The following is a 23,653-nucleotide window of genomic DNA, read 5'->3' on the forward strand; positions in this document are numbered from 1 at the left end:
TGTTCAAGATATCACAATACAATTTAAACTGTCACAACAAATTTCTTTGAAGATTAATTACGATTGCCAGATTTCAACAAAATCACTTTATGGGGGGCAGGGTTGTTTCATACAGACAGACATACAGACAGACATGGCTATCTCAGTAGATGCTGCTTGCATTTTACTCAATGCATTTAAATGTGAGTGACAAAACATTGATGAGGGAAAATGTTTAAAAAAAACTAAAATTCCATTAAAGGGTATGAATTCTACAAATGTCAAAAAGACATACTTAACTGTAGATTTGGAGGGTTTGAATTTATCATTTATTCCTCACATTGGTGCATCCAAGTAAGAACAGCTTTTGTGCAGTTACAAAATATAAGAAAGTTGTTTTTCTATGCATGAAACAATAACATTAGTTTGTTAATTTAGTATTAACTAACTGGTTTAATGTTATTCAAAGATGAAAATATGATTTGACCACATGGCAATTTGAAATTCTTTCACAAAACTCTTACAAATAAATCCATCAATCCAGGGATGCGCCCATTCCTGCAAGCATCGGACACGAGACAGAAACAATCTCTGGATGGGGCATCAGCTCATCGCAAGGTGAACACAAGCATTCACATACACAAGTGTCATTTTAGTGTCACCAAATCCCCAAACCTTCATGTCTTTGGAAGGAAACCGGAACACACTGTGGAAACCCACCAGGAAAACATGCAGGCAGGGAACACAAGGGGCATGACTCCTTGTGAGGCAGATGGTGCCGCCATAACATGTGTAATTATTATCAGTATTCATTATTTAAATGAAGTTAATGACTTACCTGTAAAATGTAACATACATACTTTAATGCATTTCATCATGAAAGTGATATTAAGTACTAGCAAAATACCTGTGCTTTGCAGCAGAGAAGAAGTGTGTTAAAGAAATTATGAAAAAGAAAAGGAAACATTTTAAAAATAATGTAACATGATTGTCAATGTAATTATCGTAGGCTTATTTTAGTACTGAGCAAGTAAAGAAGCCCAACAATGACAGCCTTGAAGCAGTGGAGTAAAAGAAAAGGCAACAGTCACGAGGAGGGAAATGTGAGGAAGTCAGGAAACCCAACAATGTCAGCCTTGAAGTGGTGGAATAAGCGAAAAGGAAGGAGTCACCAGCAGCAAGACGTGAAGGAGGGCAAACAATAACAGGCTTGAAGCAGTGGAGTAAAGATGAAGGGAGCAGTGACCACGATGAACAGCTGAGGAAGGTAAGGAAGTGAGTGAGGAGGCACATGAGCGCAGGATGTGGTTTATGTATATAGGCAGGGAGCCAACCATGTGGTAGGTGTGAGGACAGTGGGCGTGCGGAAAAACGAAGGGGGACCGGGGGCAGCCCTTGTGCGTCTCTGCCTTGAAATAAATCATCTGTTAATGGAAATAAGGAATGAAACCGCCAAAAGGAGAGGTCAATTTTAAAAGTACCATATGGCTTAATGGTGAAAACCGCCGAAATGAAGACGTTATTTTCGAAAGTTCGTTATGGGGCATGGCGCGAAATAAAACTTAACGTTTGTAAGTACAGTGTAAAGGATGAGCATAGGAAATTTGGGCTTCCTACATATATTGGAAGTCGCAGAAATAGTGAGGCGGGGTTTCCCCTATCTATATACAGTATACAGTTTAGGGGGTACACCTGTTTCCCCCTATTGGGTGTTGCAATAGGACATGAAACATCCCTAACTTTTGTAAATACATTGCAAGAAATGAGCATGCAAAATTTCAGCTTCCCACCTATATGGAAAATGGGAGAATTAATGATGAGTCAGTGAGGGCTTTGCCTTTTATATGTATAGATAAATCTAAGGATTCCAAATGTGCAGAGAGGTGGAATAGCATAAATGTAATGTGTTCTGTGTGGCGATTGCTGCTGTCAGGTCAGGAAGAAGCCCCAGAAGCACATAGCGATTAACAATTGGATTGGTTATAAGATGATGTTTATGTACGGTCTATTTTAACCTCGTAGTTTCATCAGTGAAGTGGACATTTCCAGGTTAAACCTGAAATATCCACTTTAATCACAAAACATACTTTTTCACCATGTCCTTAATTTTTTTCCCTGTGGTTCAAATACGCTGCCGTACATTCTGATGCTGTTGTGAAGATGCAAAAAATGTTGGCATTTTGCTTTACCACATCGAACCATTCATCAAACATCGAAGCATTCACATCGATCCCGGAGGACCCTCAAGTGGCCTTTCTGTCACATGTAATTAGTAAACAGAGACTCTGACATCACATTCCGACTTTTATCACATTGCGCCCCCAACTTTTTGCTGGTACTGCAACTTGCGCACGTGTCACATTAATTTTCAGAGGACACGTCAAATGAACGCTGGGAACGTGTGGCAGTCATGATGCGTACGCGTTCTGAACGTGAAGTGTAAATGAGCCCTAAGGTGAAAATTGGTAGATGATAAAGTCAGATTGGATACAGTCAAAAACAAAGTGAAGGGATCATACCAAAAAAGACAAACTGTTATGCATCAAAGCCAAAACAAGTATCAAAAACCAAAGTAAAAACGTCTTAGACATAAATTCATAACCAATAGATCTAACAAAAGCACTTTGGTAAACATTTTAAGAATTTATCCACAGTCTTGGAAGATGACAGATATGAATTTCCAATTTAATTATCATATTGCGCTGATGACATCACAACTTCAGGAGTTATGTCCTCTAGCAAATGCTGTCATAATGATGGCTTCACAAAATGGCAGCACTCAATAGAAAACAAAATACCATTGCAGTTTTTTTCAAAATGAAGTGATAAAAATAACGTGTCCATTGTAAGTCCAAAAAAATAAAAATGTAAGTGACTTCTTTGTATTACAAAACCATAATAGAAAGAAAACTGGAATAATGTATTTTGCTGAGGAAAAAAAAATAAAAGAATAAACAGACTTTCTGTGCTGCTCCAAAATAAGACCAATTACCTTCATCAGTTATGTCAAGCCTGAGAACACTTATCTTAGAGTAGGTTTTCTCCCGATTTAGCTGCTGGTACAATTATTCATACTAAATAAATAAATATCAAATATTTGTTTACACAATAATTGCGTGACTGGCTGTTTGAAACCTCTTATATTTTCTTATGATAGTGCATGTTGTTAATTGAATAATTGTCAGTTATGGTGGGGTTAAATGCTGTTAATGGTAATTCATGCTTCTGACTTATTCATAAGACTCAAAAACCTCAGAGTGATGCAAATATGGTTAAACTCTTAGAAGTAGGAGTTAAAGCATTTTACCTATTATCCTAATTTGGGAAATTACTCCTAACTTTACCTGGACTTATCTCTTTTAGCAGCAAAGGCTGAATGTTTTAGAAATGCTAAGACATAGCAATTGGACAGAGAATAATATTTGAACAAGTTTTGTACATTATATGATCGTTTCATCTACATGAAGAAGCCTTGCATTGTTTGCCAAAATAAAAGTGTTGGTGTTGTTACATGTAAAATGCACCTTTGCAGTAGTGATGATCTGGGAATGTCACAAACCAACCATTTTACAAATTTTGCACCAAACTTTGAACAATCTTACAACACATGATGTAATTTGCAGATTCATACATTTCCCGACCACTCCATGTGAAGTAATGTATTCACGCAAATCATCATGCACTTAAGGAACATTGTCCCACTGTTGATGAGTATGCATGCATAAATCACAATTGATATCTCAAAATCAATACATAGGTGGTCATGGATGAAAATTGTATTGGAGTGGGCAGCATATCTCTCTATTATAAAAGAAAATCTTGAGATGAGATGAGATGAGACTATTTCCAAGAGATTTTATCAAGTCCTGCGAGGGTGAGACTAATGCCAAGAGATTTTATCACGTCCCATCCTCCTCTCAAACATTTACAGTTAACGGCCCACGCTAATAGTCCTCTCAACCTCTCATTCGTGTGAATGCTTTTGTCAGACACTGCGCTCTCAACTCTCATAAATTTTTACGTTTTCCTCACTTTAAATTCCCAATAAAATAAGACTCATTATGTGTTATTATCCCGAAGGGTTATCAACATGGGCAATCCTAGCACCAAGAAACGTTGAAGTCAAAAGAATTTACGTGAAAATTGTCAGTCGGTTACACTGCAAATTGGTTAAATGCATATCAATAGACTATGTTGAAATAGTTGGTGGTGATTGTGGGGAAGATGAAAACATCTTCCACCGGCCGAATTACTGTTGAAAGAAGGATGTATCGTAATGTTATTACGTAATTTATGCATGAGTGATGGGCTATGCAATAGGACAAAATGCAAAATGTTGTATTCAAAATTGGTCGAGCAATTCTGACATGTAAAATTTTAACAGGCAACAAGAAAGGTAATGTAGTACATCTTCCGTGGAAAACATTAGACACCAAAGGAGATCTTGATATGCCATTTGTATTAAAACATTTACAGTTTCCCGTCAGAACAGCTTTTGCTATGACAATTAACAAGTCACATGGACAAACACTCGAAAAAGTTGGTTTATTTATTAGAGAGAAAGAAATGATATTCACTCATGGGCAGTTATACGTTGCGTTGTCACAATGTAACTCCAAACACGGAATCAAAATTCATTGTGATATTGACGAAAAGTTGATTCCAAATATTGTTTTTACTGAGGTTTTACAGTAAAAGTGTAAGTTTAAAAAGTATTTGCATGTTAATTTCAAAGCCAAACAGAATGAAAACGCATAATGCAAATTATGATGAAACATAATTTTCATTCAAATTATTACGTTTGACTTTTTTTTTACTATGACTAATTACTCGCTGTAATGTAAAATAGTTAGGTCTATTATGCATATGTACTGTAACAATTCCCATGAAAATAAAAATCTGTTTAAATTGTACATTCACTTTCCCATGTGCGAGCAGCAGAGTCGCGAAGTGGCTAGCTTGTAGCGCCCACACGGGGATTGGCGAGCAAAGCGAGCAGGGGATAGAGCTCCCGAGTTATAACTAAAAATAAGCAGTGCTGGATGGGTAATTGACTACAAAATGTCACACCAGTACGTTGAGCTTTGCATTCCACAAACATCTGAAACATTTGCTTATGCACTCTCAGGCATATTTGCTGTGAATTGAAAGTACTATATTTGTACTGTTATCACTCACTGGTCCCTGTGAAAAATCCAGTGCCCCACCTACTAAATTTATTTGGGTGCTGATCCTTAATGAATAAAAAAGAAGATCAAATTGATTTGAGATAAAGTTTTGGATTTTTTTTTCTACTTCAATGCTTGTACTTGATTTATTATTGACATATGTCATGTTCAAAATGGTGGTAGTGAGGGGTGGGAATTAGGGGAGGGGCTTTTGAGTTTGGACACCCTGGGCCCTGTGAATTTCTTAATCCAGCTTTGTCAGAAGCATAATCTGCATCAGTCTTAGTTAAAATGGCACAGCCTGTAGTATTTTTGTATTTAACACAATGTGCAGTCAGTAGGCGCACTTAAAGCAATATTACACTGTTGAATCAGTGTGTTCAACGAGTACTTTCACTTTAATACTTTATGCATATATTCAAACAAGTGCTTTCTTACTTTTAAGAAAGGTAGAAAGGTCAATAGGGTACTTCAACTTTTACATTTTTGCTCATTTATTTGTACTTTTATTTACATAAATTGTTTGAGTATTTCCTCCACCACAGGCTGTCTTTTGGGATGAAATCTTTGGATTTGCTTGCCTTTAGGCTTTGTCTTGCCATGTCTGTCTTGAGTTCCCTTATTGAATCCTTCAATAAATTCCTAAAATTTAAAAGAAAATTGATTTTGTTTGCACAAGACCAGATGATTTTTATGTTTCCTTTCCTCCTTTTGAGGACATTCAGAAGATTTGAACTTTAAAAGCCTTAGCCCCATTATTGGGCCAGTGCAGGCCACAAGCCTGCCTTCCATATTTTGACTATGGCCTGTTCAGGCCACACAGCATTTGTAGAAGGCCAACCTCTAGTGGGCTCTACGTTCCCAGCTGGTATGTGCAAGGCCTCTCCTGCCATCACTGTTTCTCATTTTCATCTCTGGAGATTATCTGCGCTAGACTGGTGATGCCCCTTCCCCTGACACCCTCTTGCCAGCTGAGCACCCTCTCACAGTCTGATCATCTAGTTGCATATACACAGCATGCTGGCTAATTTTCTTTTTTCTCTTACTCTTTTATATTTGTGAAACTATGCATTTAGTCTGTACTTGCCTTCTAAAAAGAAAAATGATAAGAATAAATTGAATTGTATTGAAGTTTTAATGAGCTCCTCTGATTATTCTGCGCCTTTCATGAGACTTCACTTTTACAGATAGTTCATTTATTAATTATGGTATAAGTTTTAAAACTGATTGTTAATTTTCATCTAAGGCCAAGACAAAGAAATCTGTAATCACACAATATCAAAACCCATAAATGTATGCTACTTTCTACATACTAGACTTTTGTAGTCAGGGCAGACCTTTCAAAAGTAAGGAGCTTGAGCAAAAGCAAAGAAAATCCACCCATCATTACTATGAGTTGACTTTAACAGTAGTATGTAACAGTGTAGCAGTGAACCATAGACTCTTTCTGTAAGGAATGTATGAACTTATGATGGAATGGAACACAAGTCCACTGTACAATATTTAACACAAACAAACACACTTTAGTTGGGAATTAAACAGAAGTCCAGTTATTTACATTTGTGTTGCTATTTTCAGTATGGAAGGTAACGCAAAACTCCTTATAAAAGAAATTTATTAGGAACATTATTATGGACAGGCCAGTGATGCACTTGTGTCTAGATTAGAGCTTTCCAAACTGGGCGTCATGGCATGTTTTTTCAGTGGTTTTGCTCATATTTTTACTTTCTATTTAAAAAAAAGTTTACTTTTTGATCACGATGCATCTGTAAAGCAGGAAATGCTCACAACTTATGTACAGTTGCAGTCCTTTCCAATTTTGTCTGTAAATAAAGTTGTGGGAGTGATTTTATGCCCTTTCTAATATCCATGCTGTAATTTGCGAAAAATTGTACTCTCTGCTGTATGATTATCAATGATATTTGTCAATGACTTTGTATTTACACAATGTACAAGCTCTTTCCAAATTTATTGCTGAGTTAAACCAGCAATGAGTAATTAAACTTATGTTTTCGTGCATGTGTGTCAGTTGTTTTACCCTCCAGTTCATCTGAGGTACATAATACCAATCCAGGACAAGAGGGGCACTGACGCTAATCATGTTCTCTTCCATTCCTTTCACAGGATTGAGAAGATGCCCAGTGAGGGTAACTGAACAGAGTGCAACGCAGGAAGGAGCTCCTTTATTGGGAATCCGGAAAGGAATCTTATTCCAAAGCCTGGCGACACTTTATTTAACTTTTATTGATTTCTATTTTGCGCCACAGGGCACCTGTTTTGCTTTAAGTTTTGCCTTTGATTAAAAAAGGGACGATGGGATTGGCACTTGGGAATGACTTGTACTTGTCATTCCTCACTCGTCCACAATGTATATTTTTCACATTATTTTTTAAATTTGAAAGAATATCTTTTTTCATAAATAATAACAGGCCTAGCAGTCTGATAGGTCAATGGCCCCCTAAGGCCCACTAAGAACAATAAGAGGCCTGTTTTTTGAGGACAAGCAATAGCAAGAGAGAATTCCTTAAGGCAGGATGCATTTAATTATTATATTTGTTGATTATTAACATTAGTTGTGGACATACAATTTTATGGAAGAAAAAATTCCCTCTATTCGAGAATTATTGTACCAAATGGTGTATTTGTTAGGGGTGGCCAGGCCCCTGCAGCCATCCCTTTAACTCCACCTATGAACAAAAGAATGGCACAATCATAACAAAGTGAGGTAGTAACTGGAGAAAATTTTGTCTGTAAAATAGAAAATTTTGTTTGTTAATATATAAGCATGACTACTTTCCCTACTGCCCTTCTAGAATGTCGCTATGTATGTAATACACATACCTATTATGCTGGGGTGTCAAACAGAGTTTTGAAAGTTCTTCAAACGGTTGTGGTGAGCGCCCTCTTCTATGCGGTGGTGTGCTGGGGAGGCAGCATAAAGAAGAGGGACGCCTCACGCCTGGACAAACTGGTGAGCAAGGCAGGCTCTATTGTAGGCACAGAGCTGGACAGTTTGACATCCGTGGCAAAGCGATGGGCACTGAGCAGGCTCCTGTCAATAATGGAGAATCCACTGCATCCACTGAACAGTATCATCTCCAGACAGAGGGTGGGGGGGTAAACGTTAACATTATACAAAGTTATTTTCTGTTATACCTGCATTGTTATCACTCTTTAATTTTATATTTTCTTTATCAGTATGCTGCTGCTGGAGTATGTGAATTTCCCCTTGGGATTAATAAAGTATCTATCTATCTATCTATCTATCTATCTATCTATCTATCTATCTATCTATCTATCTATCTATCTATCTATCTATCTATCTATCTATCTACTGTATTAATCTCTGAATGGAAATTATCTTTTGCCTATGACCTTTGAAGTTCAGAGCACAGAGTCAGCCATTGGTCAGGGTCCCTGGAACAATTTTCAGGTCAAGGGCCTTGCTCAAATGCCCAGTGGAGTAGGATCCCTTCTGGCAGTAATAGAATTTGAACCAGCAACCTTCCAGATACCAGTGTAGATCCTTAGCCTCAGAGCCATAAACATACTAAACATACTAATTATAATAAGGCTTGCTTGGTTTTAATATTACTTGGTGGTAATTAAGCCCGCATCCCATTAATTTTATTGAAATGAATTAGTATTATTTAAAAAAGCCAAGCAAAATGACACCTTTTATTTAACTAAAAAGATTACAATATGCAAGCTTTCGAGGCAACTCAAGCCCCTTCTTCAGGCAAGATGTAATTATTTAAAAAGAAATATAAAGTAGTCTCACAGATTATCAGATATTCATCAAACATTTAATGTTACAAAATTTCTTCATTTGTTACTCTTTGCCCCAGATGCATCTGTGAAGTTATTTACCTATCATTCATTTGGGCTGTTGTAGACCTGTGTGTTCCCATTTAATGAGAGGCAAAACTCAAATCAAACAAGTTAACAAATGCAAATATCAGAGAAGGGATGGTTGATGACCATTTTTACACTAAGCTGGAAGTAAGATCTAAAATAGAACAAACACATTCTGCCTTTATGAAAATGAGGAACATCATTTGTAATAGTCAGATAAATCTAAAATTGGAGCTTTGTATTCTAAAATGTCATATTTGGTCGAAACTTCTTTACGATTGTAAGTCGTGGATGCTTAAATCAGATGCCCCACACTGGATAAACACATTTGAGAAGTAGGAATAGAGGCACATTCTTTGTATATTGTGGTTAGAGAGACCCTGGAGGTAGGAAATATGATATAAAGAAGAAAACTGAAATGTCTTTAACACATAGAAAGACATAAAAAGTACAAAATATTCCAGTACTTTAAAGAAGGAAAGATTAAAGGGAAATGTGCAAGAGGAAGGACGAGAACATCCTGTATGAGCAATATAAGAAACTGGGCAGGACTTAACAGAGAACTGATACACACAGCCACATAGAGACACACCACGCTGTTAGCCATCCTCAGTCTCAAAGACGGCACCAACACAGAGATTACAGCTGGGTGATTGATGAACTGGGACTATTGAATTGACAGGGTAACTCCATGTTCTGCTCTCAGATTCTGTTAAATTTATATTAACTTTGAGTTTGCCATTGTTAGCACATATAGCCTGCAATTTAACCAACACCTATATGAGAATCACCAAAGAATATTTTCTATCTTTGTGATTAATTTTACAGCTTTTGGTAAAACTTACTACTCAAACTTTGTAACTGCTCCTTATATGTAATTCAGGTTTGTTACTGCTGCATCTTTCTGCATAGACAATAGAAAAGTGTACAGTTTAACAAAAGAAAAGTCAGGAGAAAGGATGGTGTCAGTTGGAAGCTAATTATACAAGCATAGCCTATAATGCATTTTACTCATTCTCAGTGTCTTATCACTTTTTCCTCACACAGTAGTTGCTGTTACTGTATACAGTTTGCACAGTCATAGCTAGGAGATTTATGGGTAGTGCTTAAGTCATAGCAACTCCAACCGTACCCATGCCACTGGGCAGTCCCACACACATATCCACAATTTAGACTGATCAGTTAACTGAACATACACAAAGAGTTTTAACCATTACATCAAGCAGGTGATACAAATATCTTTACTACGGAATTTTGGTCTGTCATTTCTCCCCTTGCAGGTTATCTCTTAAATTAACAAGACAAATAATCAGTCTGCTGCTTACCATAACAAAATTGTGCCACTAACCCTATATTCATTGCAATTTACTAAAAAAAAAAAATCTGTACCCTCAGGTAGCAGCCTTCATGTGTAAATCTGAACCTGCCACAAAAGTGGTCTGAAGGAAAATACAGGCAGCCATTGTCTTCTGTACTGTCTGCTAAACACATCCCAGGAGAATAAAGACAGTCTAGGAAGGATTAGAAAAGGAAATCTGCTGACTGTTAACTCTTTTGCCTGGAGCCAGGATAGGATGCTGACTTGTTTGGAATATTTAAACACTATCAACCTGCACAATACCTACTGTCTCCAAGTGATTCCTACACGTTCACATTAAACAAATGTAACTTCTTGGTATGTGAAACAGACGCCAAACAGTATGCCAAATAGTTATATAAAAGATTATGCTGTAGGCTTACTGTTTCCTTTACAATTTTAGTTTCTTATGAACTAATGTGACATTCCTTATTCAAAAGATTCTTTCACAATTATTCTGGAACATGTTACATTTATTGAAAAGATGGTGTTTGCCTGATAATTCACTTTGTGCCATTTTATATTCATCCCATCTTTTTTCTTAATTTTTTTTTTAACTACAATGAGTGAGCCTCTGTTCCAGCACTATGCTTGATGGATGGAAATAAATATTCGCAAGAAACTCCTTCAAAGTGAGTAATAGCATTTCATGGCTTTTCGTCTCTGTGGTGAAAAGAAACATTTAATAGATCATTTTCTGCAGTATTCTTCCAACTGTTATTCTGCTTGCATTAATGTGAATAGAATGCAAATGAGAAAATCAGCACAAGGGCATTTGTGTTTTGCATAAACATTTACCTTAAAAGTATGGAAAAACACAAATCAGTGCGGGAAAAGTAGCTGAGAAAAAATATTATATTTTCGGTATCAGCTTGTTCTTCTTCGTGTTTACAAGGAGTAAGAGCCTGTTGCCACTACAACATCTGCCAAGATGGAACCAGCACTGGATTGTATGCCTTTAAATTGTTGGGCACATTTCTTTTTAAACACATTGTGCAAATAATGGCTTTGAGGTTATTGTTTTAGGACAAACAGTACTATGTATTGAAATATCTGCAAAGTAGAGCTGCCCAAGCCTGGAGGGAGTTTGGGGGCCCCTAGAATAGAAACATTTTTGAGGCCCTACCTACATAAAATATTATGAGTGCTATACACATCAACTTCAGGGTCTCAGAGTCACACAGAGTAAAATAAATGACTACTACAGAGTGTTAGCGTTAAAATGAATGGCAAAAATCTGAAGAACAGAAAAAAATATGAAATGATAAGAGACAAAGTATGCTGTATGAAAACATATCTCTTTAATTAGCCATTGCTACACAGATGTCAAGTATCCATCACAAACCCAGGTTTGAAAAGTCAACAATAGGACCATATTGCAAATACCTACTAAAACAAGAACATCAAATAGTGCAATGGCCTCTGTATTTTAACATACACAAATGCTTTCTTTTGAAAACTCTACTTTCTCGATTTCTTTGCAGCAAACACCTCAATCACATCACTAAAATTCAGCTTCTAAAACCAGACCACTCTCATTTGACATGAGAGTAACAAATGACTTGGTCTTAACTGTCCCATCGTAGATCTGAGCTTATTCTTCTCTATCCTGAGCTTGGAAAAAGATTGTTCACAAGAAACAACTATGACATGCATTGTCAGGTAAAGCCTGAAAGCAACATTGACATGGGAAGATGTCCTGCATGTTGTGTTCTCTAAGACAGTCAGTGCATTTATATGCTGTGAAGGATGGCCAGGGTCCATTCCCAGCCAGGACGTCCCTTCTACTTGTATTCCAGGGGAGCAGCCATGGACTCCTCAATACCTCCCCCGGGACGCTTGGTGGCAGCCTCCCTGGTTGATGATGCCTCAGTTTCCCACAGGGTTTCATGGGAGATGGAGTTCTTCCCAACCCTGTGGGGACCTGGGATGGCTGCCAGGGGGCGAGGCAGAGATAGTTAAACCCAGCTGGTCTAATCATGGGAATACAATTGGGAACAGGTGAGCAAGCACCAAGAGCACTCCCAGGAGGGCCATAAAAGAAGCCAGCAACCACCACTCAGGGCTAGAATCGGGAGGAAGAGGACGAGGTGGTTGAGGGGAGTGGTGGTGCCAACGGAAGGATTGCTGTCTTGAGAAAGAGGTACTTTGGGACTGTGTTATACCTGGGGGGTTCACGGGGAAGACGTGCCCTACAGGTGAAGAAAAAGATTTGTGTTCTGTTAAGTGCTTGTGGGACTGTGTTAGGCCTGTGGGACACGGGGAAGACGTGCCCCATGGCTGAAGAAAAAATAAAGAGTTGTGTTCAATTTATACGTGCCTCAGTGTGAGTCTGTGCCGGGTCGGACGCTTATATAGCGCCTTATTCACAATGCACACACATAATCAGTTTAAGGTAAATAACTACTCTTTAATTTCCATGGTCTCATTTTGTGGTCTTGATTTGAGATTTAACTGGTATTAGTGGTCCATGGCAAACTGTCGTGTCCTTTTTGGGTTCCATTGATATCCACAGATTTCTAGTGGGCAATTTGAGGGTGTCTTGGGCTCTTTGCCTCTGGCTGTGCTAACCATATTTCCAGTGGTCCCTGTGAATTGAGGCCTGTACTCTTTTACCTCTGACTCTTTGATATGGAGAGAAAAAAATGAAACTTCAAAATATCTAATGAGCTAAAAAACTGACTTTTGTTTGTACATGTTGTGGCGAGTGGCTGAGGGTGGTACCCAGCCGGGACGCCCAGAAGGACCAAAGGAGGGATTATGCCTCCTCCGGACCACGACGGTGCGACCGCCCTGGTGGCTATTGGGACCACGGGAAAGGAGCATGGAAGCTCAACCTTATAGGGGCCCGTGGTCACTGCCAGGGGGCACCCAGATGCTTGGAGAGCTCTGGTCCTCAGCACTTCCGCCACACCCGGAAGTGCTGGGGGGACGAAGACCAGGGACACCCAGAGTGCTTCCGGGTGTACAGCCAGCACTTCTGTCACACCAGGAAGTGCCGGCAGAAGCTCATTGGGAGGCACCTGGAGCACATCCAGGTGAGGATAAAAGGGGCCGCCTCCCTCCATTCGATGCCTGGAGTCAGGTGGAAGAGGACGGAGCTCGGAGGAGAGGAGTGGAGGCGGTCACAAAGAGAGAAAGGCATAGAGAAGAGGCCTGGACTTGAGGGTGATTAGTGATGGGGCACTGGTTTATGTGCAATGTAAATATGACAAATAAGAATAAACGTGTGTTGGTTGTTGAACCTTTGGTGTCCGCCTGTCTGTGTCCGGGCCAGCTTCCACAATGTGTTTATAAGATCTCAAGGAGTAGACAGAATTAACTGTGATAATAATTAATTCTTGTTTAAAAAAAAACACAAAACACAATGCTTTCTAAGGCTGGTATAAAAATGTTAATGTTGGAAAAATGTGACACAGGTGACAATGGCAATGATTATGAAGCACTATTTAATAAAAAAAAAAAAAAGCCATTTGTTTATAGCTGTATGTGAAAAAGTAATAGTCTGATGGAAAATGCATTGAATTGCAGATCTATTTATTTCATGGTAAATGTATTGCACAATGTAAGGTATTCTGTTCATTTGGTTCATTCAATGGCTTCTTCACAAACATATCAGCTGTGAGGCATATGCTGATATATATATATATATATATATATATATATATATATATATATATATAGTATATATATATATATATAGTATATAGTGAAAAAGAACTGTCTTGACACACAAAGAAAGGAAAGTCACCCATATACTTGAAGCCTGGCTGCAAAAAGTCAAAATAAGTTGCACAGATGTGTACAGAGTTTAGTTCAAAACAGTACTGAAGCTAAAGAGGAAGTTGTCTTGTATTTAAGGCAGGCAGGAACTGAAAGTGATGTCCTCAGGCTGGAATCGGGCAGGATTTCCTGTGTCCAGGCTGCAGAGATAAAAGAGTAAGGTTTAGTGCACCCTACCACCCCCTGGCCTGGTATGGAATTACCTTCTGTTGGTCCATTTGGATGCCTCCCATGCACACGCGTGTGACAATATCCATCCATCCATTATCCAACCCGCTGAATCCGAACACAGGGTCACGGGGGTCTGCTGGAGCCAATCCCAGCCAACACAGGGCACAAGGCAGGAACCAATCCCGGGCAGGGTGCCAACCCACCGCAGGACACACACAAACACACCCACACACCAAGCACACACTAGGCCAATTTAGAATCATGTGACAATATCTCTCTATTATAATAAAAAAATCCTGGGACGAGTTGAGACTTTTTAGCTTGGTATGAGACTTGACTTTTTCAGAGTGATACTTTCATGTCACGCAAGGCGAGACTTTGTGCCAAGAGATTTAACCACGCCTGGGGCCGGAAATAAAAGACAAAGAGTAGATGACAAAGTAGAACGTCATAAAGAATTCAAAAACATTGGCGTGATACACATACAGAGCAGGTTAGAGATAATGAAAGTACTAAAATTCGAAAGTCTCAAAAGAATGATAGTAAAGATCGCATTAGCACAAACAAATGGAAATTATTACTTGGTGAAATAACGGAACAATGAAAAGAGATTAAATATATTGTTTGGATTTAAATTTTAGGTTGGAAACTTGTAGATTGTCTAATTCATTTAGCCATCAGGGAAAAGTAATGTTTCTTCCCAATGAAGACGTGTATCCGCAAGAATTAAAAGATTTGTTGTTTGGTGAAAGTGAAATCCACATATACGAGCGGCAGAGACGTGAAGTGGCTGGCGCGTAGTGCAGGCTGGGGGTTTGGCGAACGAAACGAGCATGGGGCAATGCCCCCTACTATATATAAATATATATTAATATGTGAATGTGTATACATTGCGTTATTTATTTAAAGTAAAAGGTAATGCAAGTTGTTTTCTACAGAAAGTGGTATAACAATCCAAGGACAAGAGAAAGGCACCATCATATGGTGATATGAAAACAGGGCAGGGGCATTGATGCTGAAGATATTTGGAGTCTAGGAGAAAGCATACAATGCTTCCAAAGTGTATTAGATGGTTCAATATCCCTGGAAGAGATACATGGGAATGTGATATCCATCAAACAGAATAAGCAACTGGCTAGCTGCCTGTGAGATCTTGCCATATAAAATGTAAAGGAATACAAGAATATTTTAGGGTAAGGATGGACCAGGTACAACTGGAGGAAGTTGTAGACTGATGTCTCTGAAACAAGGATAGAGCCACCCGGACCTGGAGAGTTAGCATAAAATATTTCACTTGATGTAGGAAATAAAGATATGGCAACAAGAAGTGTTTGGCAAGGACTAAACTGTCAATAAGAGAAGAAGGGAGTATAAATGGGAGGTTAAAAGGAGCTGGTGAATGATGTATTAGCTTTGAAGTGGACAAGCAACCCCATCTGCCAGACTGGACTTCAAACCCTTGGAGGCACATCTTGCGGTGCAGCAGGGCTTCCTTTTATTTTTACTATTTCCTTCTAATGTGTCACATCCAGTGTAGATTTACTTTTGAATTTAATGAATTCCTTTTTTTGGCTATTTGGACCTATTCAGGCTTATTTGATACAGACTTGTTATAAAAAATACACCCTAGTGGTATACAACAGGTACATGAATTTGTTGAGTTTTCAGTTGGTTTGTTTGGATGTGAATTGGTTTTCAGGCAATATTATTTCCTGGCATATAAAGTATTTTGTTCACTATTTGCTGAATAGACAAATAAAATTCACATTATGTGATATTTCTGTTAGGAGAGTTGATCTTTGGCTTTCAAAGTAGCCTTCATCATAAACCTGTATACTATAAACTTCCTAGTTCTTCCTAATTGTAATAGAGCAGCTGTACTTTATGCAACTTTAGTTGTGCATTTAGTTGCTATACAACATGAATTAATCTACATGAAACATATGCATTATCCAAAGCAGAAGCTGATGGGATTATAGGACAAATTTGAATCTCCTGAATCCTGAACCCATGGAAAGGTCCCCAGTTTTTCTCTTTTTTGTTTTCAAAGTCATCATTTTGAGTGTACAGCTAACAGTGAACCACATACATATTGCAACAGTGAAGATAAATAATTGCCATTCTTTAGGTATGAGATGAAAAAATAAATGTGGGGCAAAAGTATATATACTGTATACTGTCACAATAACAGTCCACAGACACCAAAAAGGTTGGGGGCAGCCACCCGTATATTATGTCTTAGCTGCAAATCCGTATTTTGGTTGAGTTGGTCACAGGTTGGAGTCCAAAACAGAACTGATTTAAGAGTACAAATATGGCGGCTTTAAAGGCCGGGAGAGGAAGTGACGCCATCGGGACCGGAACCGGAAGTGACATCATCGGTAGAGCCAGAACCGGAAGTGTCGTCTTCTGTACTGTAAGTGACATCATCAATAGAACCGGAAGTGATCACATCAAAGGGACCGGGACCTGGCGGGATTTCCCCTGGATGGTCTGCAGAGGATTGAGAGAGAAAGTCAGTGTAGCTCGCCACTCCCTGGTCTGGCATGGTACTAATATTATTCAGGCCCTTTTGCTGCTTTCCAGTCCCACATGTGTGGCAATACACAGTGGGAACTTTTTAGATACACCTGTTTTATTACAACGTCCATTTTGCCTCAATGACATACAGATTTGTAAGGCATTGATTGAAAAAAGTTTTAGAAACATTTCTTAAGGATCTAATTTGTTGACGTGATAGCTTTACACAGTTCTTTTAGATTTTATGTTCATATGCTCTTACTGTAAACTTTTTGTTCTATGTCATTCCAAAGATGCTCTATTGGATTGAGATCTAGAAACTGTGCAGAAGTTCCTGTCACATTCATGGAACAAAGTTGATATGACAGGTGCTTTGACACATGTTGCATCATCCTAGGAAGAAAAACAGTAGACTGTGGCCATAAAGGGATACATAAAGTCTGTAACAATTCTTTGGCATGCTTTGGTATGCACAAGCATCCGAGGATTATTGCCAGAAAAAGAGGTACAAAACCAGGAGATGATTTGTAAGGACAGGACCAAAATGTAGCCATCAGGAAATAGAGTCAATAACAGAAAGAGCATAAAAAACAGAAAGATGCAAATATTCAGGGGCAAAATCATAAACAGTAATTATTAAATATAGCCAAAATCAGTAAAGTGAAATGCAACATAACTCATTTTGTTTAGAAGCTAAATGTAATTCTGTTTTTTTTTCCTCAGACAGAGTTTTATCCACCATGGGATTCCGTAGTGTGTGATTGCAGTGATATTTATACCAGGAGAGTCAATGGCATTAGTGGTATCAGTGATTGCAGTCCTGTGACCATATTGAAAATGGTGTTGTGTAAATAAAAAATAATGAAGTGGTAAACCAAATTCCCAAAACATATATAAACTAGCATTTAGCATGTAAATTACAAAAAAATAAACAATCACAATACATTCAAATCACACAAGAGGCTCAGTGTGCTCCAAGAAAACATTCCTCATACTATACAACTACCACTGCTGGACTGGGCTTTTAACATTACAGGATGGAACAATGGATTCAAAGTTGTTAAAACGAAATTTTGATAATATCATCTGTATGACACAGCAGAAATCGAGAATTGTCAGACCAAGTGATATTTCTCCAGTGTTCAATCTTCCACGAACTCTTCTCTTCATCATGTTCTACAATTAAGAGGAGTGGAATCCAGTGTGGTCTTCTGCCCTCGGCCTTCAGCTCCTCCTATCTTGATCTGTTGCATGGTAATATCAGGCCATGGAGCGGCTGCTGCTTCACCACCTAAGGCCACAGGTCCGCCACACCCTCGACCCTCTGCAGTTCGTATACCAGAAGAAGGTGGGAGCGGAGGATGCCATCATCTACATGCTACACCGATCCCTCTCCCACTTGGACAGAGGCAGTGGTGCTGTAAGAATTATGTTTCTAGACTTCTCTAGCGCCTTCAACACCATCCAACCTATGCTCCTTAGGGACAAGCTGACAGAGATGGGAGTAGATTCATACCTGGTGGCATGGATCGTGGACTATCTTACAGACAGACCTCAGTATGTGCATCTCGGGAACTGCAGGTCTGACATTGTGGTCAGCAACACAGGAGCGCCACAGGGGACTGTACTTTCTCCGGTCCTGTTCAGCCTATATACATCGGACTTCCAATACAACTCGGAGTCCTGCCACGTGCAAATGTTTGCTGACGACACTGCTATTGTGGGCTGCATCAGGACTGGGCAGGAGGAGGAGTATAGGAACCTAATCAAGGACTTTGTTAAATGGTACGACTCAAACCACCTACAACTGAACACCAGCAAAACCAAGGAGGTGGTGGTAGATTTTAGGAGGACCAGACCCCTCCTGGACCCTGTGATCATCAGAGGTGACTGTGTGCAGAGGGTGCAGACCTATAAGTACCTGGGAGTGCAGATGGATGATAAATTGGACTAGACTGCCAATACTGATGCTCTGTGTAAGAAAGGACAGAGCCGACTATACTTCCTTAGAAGGCTGGTGTCCTTCAACATCTGCAATAAGATGCTGCAGATGTTCTATCAGACGGTTGTGGAGAGCGCCCTCTTCTACGCAGTGGTGTGCTGGAGAAGCAGCCTGGACAAACTGGTGAGGAAGGCAGGCTCTATTGTAGGTACGGAGCTGGACAGTTTGACATCTGTGGCAGAGTGACGGGCACTGAGCAGGCTTCTATCAATAATGAAGAATCCACTGCATCCGCTAAACAGTATCATCTCCAGACAGAGGAGCTTCAGCTCCACTGACAGACTGAGGAGATCGTTCCTCCCCCACACTATGCGACTCTTCAATTCCACCCGGGGGGGTAAACGTTAAAATTTTACAAAGTTATTGTCTGTCTGTATACCTGCATTGTTATCGGCATTGTTATCACTCTTTAATTTAATATTGTTCTTTATCAGTATGCTGCTGCTGGAGTATGTGAATTTCCCCTTGGGATTAATAAAGTATCTATCTATCTATCTATCTATCTATCTATCTATCTATCTATCTATCTATCTATCTATCTATCTATCTATCTATCTATCTATCTATCTATCTATCTATCTATCTATCTATCTATTTGTCATGTGATTTAGGGGCTGTGATATATAACTAGATTCTAGGTTAATATAGTTATTTGAGTAATTTGTAGACATGCCTTTGATTCAGTGCTCTTCTTGTTCTGGTATGTTTCTTTTATTGTCGAGAGTTTTTTGAGTTTGCCTGTTTTCGTATTTTGGTTTTGCCTTGCGCTTTTTTGGAAACATATGTCTCAGTCTTTTTGTTTTCTCTGTTTATAACCTCCTGCCTGTATTTTGAACTCTGTTGTTTGGATTAAGGACTCATTTAAGTAAATTACTTTGGCTGTTTGTTTGTATTCTCATCCTAATATGCATTCCTCAATGACTAATGTCTGCCTGTCAGCATTTAACAAGTCTGACTTCTTTCACTAATAAGGTGACCAGATAAAACAAAAAGAAGTATCTTATTAGAGTTCACAGTTCTAAAAGAGGGATCCGAAAATGAGTTGCTGAGATAGACTGAAAAAGGCAGAAAAATTTATCAAAAACACTAAATATAAGACTGTAACGTTCATTCGGCATGCTTTGCTAAACATCAAAATCTACTTTAATTGCTCCAGGTGTGCTGTACAATGGCTGACCCTGCGCTCTGACCCCCTAAGGTCATGCAAAAAGACAATTTGCTCTCAGGGATTAACAAATGATATAATTTTTTTTTTAAATTAAAGAACTATTAAGAACAGCTTCAAAAACTGCAGTTCAGCCCCCTTGCTTATCTCTAACAAAATAGCAATCTTGATAACCTACCTCAATTACCACATTTCTTCAGACTTAAGCCAATGTCACATTACTCAGGTTTTTGTTGTGGGGCATGATGGATTTGTCACGATCGCTGATCTTTCAGGGCAGTTATGCTTGCCTGTTTTTCTGACTGCCAATAGCGTCTTGCGTGATGAAGTGTCATTTTACAAATGGTTAACTGCTGCAGCGTGTTCAATGGAAATCTCAGCCTCCTCGATTGTTTTTCAGTCTATTATGATATGTAAAATATGAAACATCAGTGAATTTACCTTCTCTTTCGAGAGTTCAAAACATGCTTATTCTTTACCTCATACCATTCTATGCAATGTGCGTCTGGATGAGTGTTCATTGGTTCAATAATTTTTCAGCTCTCCTGTGTACAACCACCCACCCTCTGACTAATGAGAAAATCATACCTGTTTGATTTTTTCTTTCCAGTGATGGTCTAATTGGTCCCTTACATTAGATAATGTCACATTAGACAGTCAGCTTCATGGGAGTGCGCCACTGACTGCCTCCAGCTGGCTAAGATTATGTACATGAAGGCTATGACTGAAGATTGCTGGAAAAGTCAATTAATGTGGCATAGCCTTTAAACAGTTTTTTATGTCTGCAATAACACATAATAATATTGTCCCAATAAAACTTTACCTCCCAATTACTAATGCTGAACTTAACCTTTTATTTTAGTTAACTTCATTTAACCATTAGTTAAGTGTTTCTGGGGCTTTCTCCACTTCAGTATCATCAGGAGAAGGAACAAGAGATTTGGGAGCAGGCCCTGAGGTGGATTGCTCAGATCAAAGGCTGAAGCTTCTCCTAGTCCTGGATTAGTTCACGTTGGTTCTTGTTCTGCTGTTCCTTCCAGTTCTTCTGTTTAGTGTAATGCTGCCACTTCATTTGGAATAGTTCCTTTTCCTGAAAAATGAAACAAATGGATGTGATCTTGATCTCTGTATAACAATTTCCGGTTGCCCTTCATACTACAAAGGTGAGCACTCCCTGATTTAAAAACAAAAAGTGACCACTGGTGTACAATAAGGATGACTGCCAAAATCCTGAACAAATGTAGTATCATCTGGATTTAAGGTTGGTTAATTAGCACACTGATCATGTGCAGCTTTTTTCTCTTTCCTTCCAGTGCTTGGTTGAAATTAAGTCTAGATGTGTTTAAGTTTTCTCACCATCTTTTCAGGAGGTGTTTAACTTATTGTTCTTCTTGTCATTATAATATGACACTGCAACAGAAAATGAGAAAGCTTAGCTTCTATTTGTCAACTTTCTCAGTCATCCTTGGTTCTTCAATACATGTAGTGCCTTGTCTCCTAACCCACTTGAAGCAAGATGAAAAAGGAAAGTCCGTGTGTGACATGCCATTCTCTGAACATCACTTTTGAGTATATTGGACCCAGTATATGTTACAATGAAATATGTTAATCCACAGGTGGCAAAAATATGATGTGATGTCTCTATTGTCATTTGAGCAATAAGTTTGGTTATGATATGCATCTTAGGTTTTTTGGAGTGGGCATCCATAAGAACAAGCAACATGCAACCCATGAATGGATTCACAAAGACCAAAAGCAACCTAGAGCATGGTTTTGCTTCCCCTACCAGGGATGCAAAGGAGCAAATGTAGACATTGTTTTGCATCTTTTGTTTTGTTTAAAACTTTACCCAGTTTTCCTGATATTGGTCAAGGATAGGTAACAATTAGGGTTGCCAGATTAGAAAATTAGAAATACGGGACACTCTTAAAATGACTCTCTATATTATTATATATATAAATTTATACATGCCCCCTACATACCCAGACCAACATATAAAAGAAGGGACATAAGTTAAAAACATAAAGCAAGGATTTTAATGGGCTATGAGGAAAACAAAAGTAAAATCATTTGAAAATTATTTAATACAAGCTAAAAAAAATTATGTAAAAGTGAACTCATTTGAAAATATCTATTTAATACAGACAAAAGAGAAATATTATTATTATTTAATACAGGCAGTTAGAAAAAAGTGGGCTGTAGCAAGTAGTAACAACACACTTTGTTAACACTGTATGTTGCAATGCTGATACAGAACTGCACAGCCCCCCTATGAGGGGTGTGGCTGGAGAGCAAAACGGTAACAATGTCGCTGTCCTCAGCCAACCATAGCAACTGAATAAGTTGCAAACGGGCAACACACACTAGTTTCCTCGTTACATTTGGGTTATTTTCAACAAGAGAATCTGACAAAAGAAAGTATAATTACTTGTAAAGTTACACCTAAGTACCATAAGAAGGTAGTAAAAATATATTTTTATTATGAAATTTGAAAATGAACTAAATACAGGACATTTGGGTGTCCCTGAAAGGTCAGTACAGGACAGGGGACAAAATGATCAAATATGGGACATGTCCCGTATATAAGGGACAGCTGGCAACCCTAGTAACAATAAGTAAGGCTTTGTCAAGAAACTCCTTATTGAGCACAAAGGAGCTGTTCCAGTATTTTAGGATGACTTGAAATAGTCACTGTAACCCAAGAAACCCAAAGGTAGAAATCATCTTGGACACCAAGCTCATGCGTTGACCTTCTAAATGGCTTTAACTCCTCATCCTACCCTGATGATGGCCAAGAATATAATAAGAATTCTTAACATCAAACAAAACTCTGATCAGGTAGGCAGCTTCTTCAGGAAGAATAATGCATCTGATGGAAGAGGTGCTGTTACTGGTATATACAGTATGTGAAAGTGGTAGACGACTTAAAGCAGCGGCATTCATGTTTTCCCTCCCATCTCTGCATAATTTGATACTGACAAGCAGCATGATAGCCCACCTCCAGAAGCCACAGATGAAATACCATGGATTTCACTTAACAAACTCATAAATGCTTTATGATCAGTAAAGATTGAGAGAAGCTTACCATTGATGTTTTGCTGAAAACACTTCACAGAAAATACAATGGTCAAAGATTCCTTACTCATTTGTGAATAACCCCTTATATCTTTTGATAACATGCATAATGCAAAACCAGCTTGTTTCTCCTTCATCTTTCATGAAGTGGGAAAGCAAAATTACAACCCCATATAGGTAGTACTAGGGTGTTGTACTGTGTTAGCCATTATGAATGTAGAGAAAGGCCAAGCTTGCTTGCAAGCTTGCATTTTGCTTGGCTTTTCTCTAACCCCATATAGGGAAATACCACAAGAGCAGTATCTATGTCCAAATTAAAATTAAATAAAAGCATGTCTGACTGCAACAATCCTCTTGCAGGCAGCTTACTGTGCCACTCCACTCTGACAGATATACTAGGTTCTCTTTCTTTATACTTGAAAGGTATTTTATGAATGTTTTGTGCTACTGTTAAGATCTGCAGTTTGGGTACCTCTACCTGGGCTTCTTTGTTGTTTAGTCGTCCTGACTTCCATGCTCCCCAGAGGAGCACCAAAGTTCTCTTTTAATCTGAGCAGCCCTTATATCATCTTTAGATG

The sequence above is a fragment of the Erpetoichthys calabaricus genome, chromosome 6 (genome assembly GCF_900747795.2).
Source record: "Erpetoichthys calabaricus chromosome 6, fErpCal1.3, whole genome shotgun sequence".
NCBI lineage: Eukaryota > Metazoa > Chordata > Cladistia > Polypteriformes > Polypteridae > Erpetoichthys > Erpetoichthys calabaricus.